The sequence below is a fragment of the Phasianus colchicus genome, chromosome 22 (genome assembly GCF_987193195.1).
Source record: "Phasianus colchicus chromosome 22, bPhaCol1.hap1.1, whole genome shotgun sequence".
Lineage (NCBI taxonomy): Eukaryota > Metazoa > Chordata > Aves > Galliformes > Phasianidae > Phasianus > Phasianus colchicus.
In genome coordinates, this window is record NC_143457.1 from 391253 (window position 1) to 397666 (window position 6414).

Consider the following 6414-nt stretch of genomic DNA (forward strand, 5'->3'; position numbering starts at 1 on the left):
TGCAGCCTTACAGCTGCTCTGCCCCAAGCCCGTAGTGACGGTGCCTGGGGTTTCTGTAGCCGAAAAGCAGCACTCAGCTCTTGACGTTCTTAAAACTCATGCAGTTGCAGTCAGCCCAGTGATTCAGCCTATCTCAGTCCGTCTGTGGGACGCTTCCTCCTAACTTGGTGTCATCTGCAAACTTACTGAGGGTGCACCCAATTCCCTCATCCGACTCGTCAGTGAATACACTGAACAGGACAGGCTGCAGCGCCGACCCCTGAGGAACGCCTCTCAGAACTGGACTCCATCTGGATCTCTCTGGGCCTGGCCCTCCTAGCAGTTTTTTACTCAGCAAAGAGTGTACCCATCCCAGCCATGGACTGCCAGCTTCTCCAGGAGAATGCTACAGGAGGCGGTGTCAGAGGCTTTGCTCCAGTCCAGGTAGCTTCCACCCACAGCATCTCATCCACCAGGTGGGTATGTAGTCATAGGAGGACATCAGGATGATCCTTCTCGTAGATGGGCACCACATTAGCAAGTATTCAGTCACCTGGGAACTCCCTGATTGATTAGGGCTGCTAGGATGCCACGTCCACCAACTGCCTCAGTACCCTCAGGTGGATCCAGTCCAATCCCACAGATGTGTGACAGCCCGGGTGGAGCAGCAGGTCACGTGCTGTTTTATTCTGAATTGTGGAGGGTTTATTCTGCTCCCCACCCTGTCTTCCAGTTCAGGGGGCTGAGTACCCTGAGAATAACGGGCCTGACTATTAAAGACAGATGTAAAAAAGGCGTTGAGAACCTGTCTGCTTTTCCTCATCCTTTCTCCTTGCACTGGGGTGGAAGGGGATCCATCCTGTGCCAGCCACGTGCACTTGTGTTAGGCTGTTAGGGTGCCTTGGCATGTTTATACAGATATTTATTTGGGTCCCAGATTGACCAACTGAACCGAGTTAGATTCAGAGAATCATAGACTGGTTTAGATTGGAGTGATATTAAAGATCATACAGTTCCAACCCCTCTGCCATGGGAAGGGTTGTCATGCAGTAGATCAGGTTGCCCAGAGCCACATCCACCCTGGCCCTGAATGCCTCATAGGATGGGGCAATCCAAAACCTTTCTGGGGGACCTCTTCCTGTGCCTGACAGCCCCCACAGTGAAGAATTTATTTGATCACCAACAAAGATATTAAAAACAGCAGTCCCAAGATGGAACCCTGAGGGATTCCTTAATATAACCACTTATTGTTAGCCTCCACCTGGACACAGAGCTGCTGACCACAACCCTCAGGCTGCAATCATACAGCCAGCTACTAATCCACTTTTCAAATCCACGTATCTCCAAATTAGAGATAAGGATATGGAGTGAGACCATATCAAAGCCTTGCACAAGTCCAGGTAGATTACTTCAGTGTATGGGAACTGCTGAGTCACGGCCTGAACCTCTGATTAGTCACCTGAGGCGAGCAATGAGGCAGCCCTGGGAGCACAGGTGAAAGCAATTCACCTGTGCTGCAGGAAGGGGTGGAGCCTGGCTGCACCTCTCCTAGACCCATTCAAGAGCTGACTACCAGGGAGGAAGGATCTCTCTCTCTCTCTCTTCGGAAGATCCACTCCACTGGTCTTTCCTGAGCGAGCCCATGACACGGGTGAGCCTTCTATTTATTCTCTTTGTCTCGCTGTGCCTAACTCTCTTGCTTATTTCATTACTATAACATCTTAATATTATTAAATTATATAATATTCCTTTATATAATTTTCATTAATTATACACTTGGCGAGCCAGGCAGGCAAGCTGAATATACTGAAACTTACACTATGTCCTTTCTTTGGAATTTCTGTAAATGGTTCAAGGGGGAGAACACTACCCCCCTAGATAAAACAATTCCAGGGCAGATCCCAGGATTTGCGGGATCCCCTTATTATGAATTGGCAACTATCATTGAAAAATGGGTCCCCTACGTGTTGTGGGAAACGTTTCCCCATATCGCCTAGCGGATTACTTTCAGGGACTAGGCAAAGATATATTAGTCACTAGAGAAAGACAATTAGCTGCTTCTACAGTGGCATGGCCACTATTAAATGCTTTAAACAATGCCGAAATAAGGAATAATACTTCAGTGAATGAAAATGAACTTTTAAAAGATCGTATTGAAAAGTTAGAGCAGGAACTTGGCCTATTAACAGGAAAAAAAAACCAATTCTATGTCTTCCAATAGGTCAAGTTCGTAGTATTTCAATAAACAATGACCAGGCTCCTGAATCAACGGACTGTGTTGATCAGGAAAATAAACCATCTAAATCGAATCTTGAATCCCCAATTTTGACGGACGCACTAGAAGTCCGTCCTGTTATATCTCAAAAAACAAAAAAGGTACAGGACAGACCAGCAGGGGTGCCGCCTGATCAGTGGCCCCCCACTCAAACCCACTTGCACGTAACAGCCCAACCGTACACGGCAACAGAACTGATGGACTTAGTCCAACGATTCAGGCAGAAACCTAGAGAAAGTGTGCCGGCTTGGTTATTAAGACTATGGGATTCTGGGGCAGAAAGTGTTCTGGTGAATGGCCTGGAAATAGCCAAATTGGCCACAATGACCGTCCATCCTGCTCTTAGACAGAGATTATATGCAGGTAATCAATATAATGATGAAAACCATTCAATAATAGAATGGTTAATGGTGGCCTGCCGTATGGTATGGCCCAATAAATCTGATATTCCTTTACATACAGGGATGTGGTCCTCCATAAAACCAGGTAACGGTCACAGGATGTGCATTTTCAGTAGCCTAAGCGTAGCCTAAGTTGCTAAATATTGCAACATATTGGCATTGTGTGTTTATTGCTGTCTTTTTCAGGGCTTGCAAGAGTCAAAATGGAGCATGAAAACTGTAGTTAGAGAGTTTATTCTGCTAGGATTGTCTCAATCCCACAAAGTCCAGTCAATTCCCTTCTTCTTCTTCCTCCTGTTCTACATCATAATTCTCCCAAGCAACATCCTTATCATTCTCACAATTCAGGGGGATTCCCAGCTGGGATCACCCATGCATTTTTTCCTGGCTAATCTGGCATTCTTGGATATCTGCTACTGTTCTGTGACCCCACCCAAAATGCTGGCTGACTTTTTCTCAAATCCTAAGATCAACTCCTACAAGGCCTGATTGACCCAGCCTTTGTTTCTTCACTTCCTGGGAGCAGCAGCAGCTTTCCTGCTGTTGGCCATAGCCTGTGACCGTTACGTTGCTATTTGCAAGCCTCTCCACTACACCATGCTTGTGAACAGGACTGTATGCTGTGCCCTGGCTGGAGCTTCGTGGGGCGGTGGCTTCATTCATGGCATCATTCTATTTGCTCTCACCATCAAGCTCCCCTTCTGTGGCCCCAACGTCCTGGACGACTTTGTCTGTGATGTGCGTCAGTTGGCGAACTTGGCCTGTGCTGACCTTACACGGCGGAACTTCTGATGTTCCTCAACAATGGAGTTGTCATTGTCATGTGCTTTGCACTTCTCCTCATCTCCTACATAATCCTCTTGCTGAAGCTCCAGACACACCAAAACAAAGAACAAAATAACCTCCACCTGCGTTTCCCACATCATCGTTGTTTTTGTCATGCTTGGCCCAGCTGTCTACATATATGTCCTACCCTCTGAGGCTGTCCCAGTGGAAAAGGTTTCCATTGGGAAACCTTTCTTTTCCATACGGTTGTCTTCCCTTGACTAATCCCATGATCTACATGCTGTAACAAGGAGATCAAAAGCTCCGTGTGGAAGTTGGTCAGCAAATACATATTAAAAAAAAATTTGAAAGAAATAAATGAAAGTTTATTTGTTCCTCGTTTTGTTCATGCAATTTTCTTAGGAACAAATCCACACTGTACGTTATGTAAAAGCATAATGTACAAGTGATAACCTTCAAGAAGTCCTTTTCTATCAAAAAAATCCCTAGAGTGATACTAAAACCTGTATGGAATAAGTTAAGGAAGAACCAACCTGTGTAAAGGAACCAACTCATGCACTATGAAGTTATCATTAAGAATCTTTTAAATTCATTAGAAAGTATCTGGTAGGTGTTGAGACTTCATAGAACTATTACTGGACTACTGGTTCAGCTTCAACCATGGTAATTCATTATTTCAGTTTATAGTCAAACTTTCACTGTTGATGCTGCCTTCTCGTTGGACTCATTCATGATCCCACCATTGAATGAGTTGATTACATTTCCACAAAGGGAGAGTGTGAAAGCTGCTGGATGATCCAGCTTGCAGGCAAGCTTTGCAATTCATATAGCATAGGCAAGACATTGCAATCTGTTAAGTAAAAATCAAAGACAATGTAGCTATAGCTTTACAGGACGTGCAGATCATAAACTTTATCCATACAGTTACAGACATTTGCAGCACAGATGTCTGTCTGAATTAGTCACTAAGGATTCCAGCAAAACTAACAGGCATTTCTAGGGAGAAGTTCAGCTAACCCTTTCTTAATTTCTACTTTGAGAAGTAATAAACCATGCCTTAGGCGTTTTTGTCTCGCCCCTTGTACTTGCCCTGTAATCCGCTTTATAGTTTGACCCCAAGGTGGTCAGCCAAATAATTCTTCTCAATGGGAAACTGTGCTTTCAGAGAGCATGGTTTTCTTACTGCAGTGTAACTTCCTTAGGCAGTGTAGATGATGCAGAGTGAGCTAAACACGTCTCCGTCCACAAAGTCCTCCAATAATCTCTCAGAAGACATTGCATCCTACAGGTCATGGAGTTCTTGGTTCTCACATAACGCTCTAGCATGCTGTAAATATCCAAATGCAGTTGCCCTTGCAGTAGGGTATTTTTGTTCTTGTTGTTCCTTTCTTCACTAACTTTCTACATATCACTAGGTGAAAGAAAACGCCATAAAGTCAAGAGTGCCTTTCTCAGGAATGCACTCAGCTCTGAGCACCACCACTTATACACGGCCTTCTGTCACACTGCTGCCATCAGCTGCCGCTGTCGGCCTCCCCAGTGCTTCCACCATGGTTACCTGACATCCCTACAGTCCTGCACCCGCTCAGAAGTAATACTTAAAATGCATTCTTCCATACTTCATGACAGAGGACTGAAGAGACTCACTTTTGCGTAGTGCTAAGGATGGTCCATCCCCAACATGTCCCTTTGCGCGCTGCAAGGCCCAGCTGGCATTCTGGCAGCCTGCTGGCTGCTGCTCCCTAACGCAGGGAACCGCACTGTGCTGCTTCTGAGGAGAGAAAGAAAGGAGGGTCCATGGAAATGGGCACCCAACATCTGCAAAGAGATGCAGCGTTCCAGATCGTGCCAGAGACAGGATATCACAGTGCTGAGTCATTAGCTACCACTAAAGGAAACAAACATTTGGGAGAGTATTCACAGCAACTGCTGCAATTTCTGGGCATACCCCAGCTTTCTTACTGTTCAGGTGGAGAAGACTGGCGCTCACAGACATCAGTTCAGTGGGTTAAACCAACACACCTGCAAAATGCCAGCATTATTCAGGAAACAGTCTTCAGGTGCCACAGTTCAATCCACGCAAAGTTATTGTGCAGAGCCTTAGCTCTTGACTTCCATTTCTTCCCTAAATTTTACTACTGCAAGCAGCTAGAACAAACCTTTCAGGTGAAATTCAGGGCAGCAGGGACCTGGCAAACCATAACTAGGTGCAGCTGGCAGGAGGGCAGTTCACGCTCTTTGCTCCCACCCTGCCCCAGCAGGTTAAGGAGCCTGGCAATGCTGTCCTGTTGCAGCACATGCAGAATCCAACCGGTTATGGAGGTAACAAAGGACCAGTAGTGCTCCCCCTGCTCCAGCTTTTCCCCTTCAAAATGAGAGAAAGGTAGAAAACCCAAACAAATAAATCCAGCCATACTTTTCCATATGCAGAGCAGGAATGGGAACTGCGTCTGTCTTCTCATTGAGACAGTGGTGGGGAAGCTCAGTTCCTGGGGTCCTCTCCACAGGGACTGCCCCCTGGCTTCACTCTTTCTTCAACTGCCTCAATCCCCAAAATCTCCTTTTGGAAAGAATCCCTAAAGAAAGAATCTGCAAGTGAAAAATAGTAAGGAGAAGCATTTTCCCAGCTTTCTTCTATCATGCACTCTAAAGTACTCTTGAGTAGGACAGTGTCTTAAAATCAACTGGTTACAAGAACCATCCCCAAAATACAACTAGATTCTGTACAGCTGCCATGATTTCTGACAGCAAGTGTTCTCCATCTCCTCAACATTTATACACCTTGAAGCAAGTGGCTGGTGTTGCTGTCATGAAGAAAACTCCCTTTGTCTTCCACCCCTACTGCAGCCGCAATAGCTGCACTGGTACGATCCACGTGTTCAACAGACAGGGAAGGAATAATCTTGTCTATAAATAGTGATAAGCATTTTCAGCATCACAGTGCATGTGTAGGCTTGTTCAGTCAAGAAATCA

General features: G+C 45.7%; 1 pseudogene; it reads left to right on the plus strand.

Moving 5' to 3' along the window:
• The first annotated feature begins 1807 nt into the window (after window positions 1-1807).
• On the plus strand, window positions 1808-5123 carry LOC149915226 (olfactory receptor 4N2-like; annotated as a pseudogene).
• Window positions 5124-6414: the final 1291 nt, after the last annotated feature.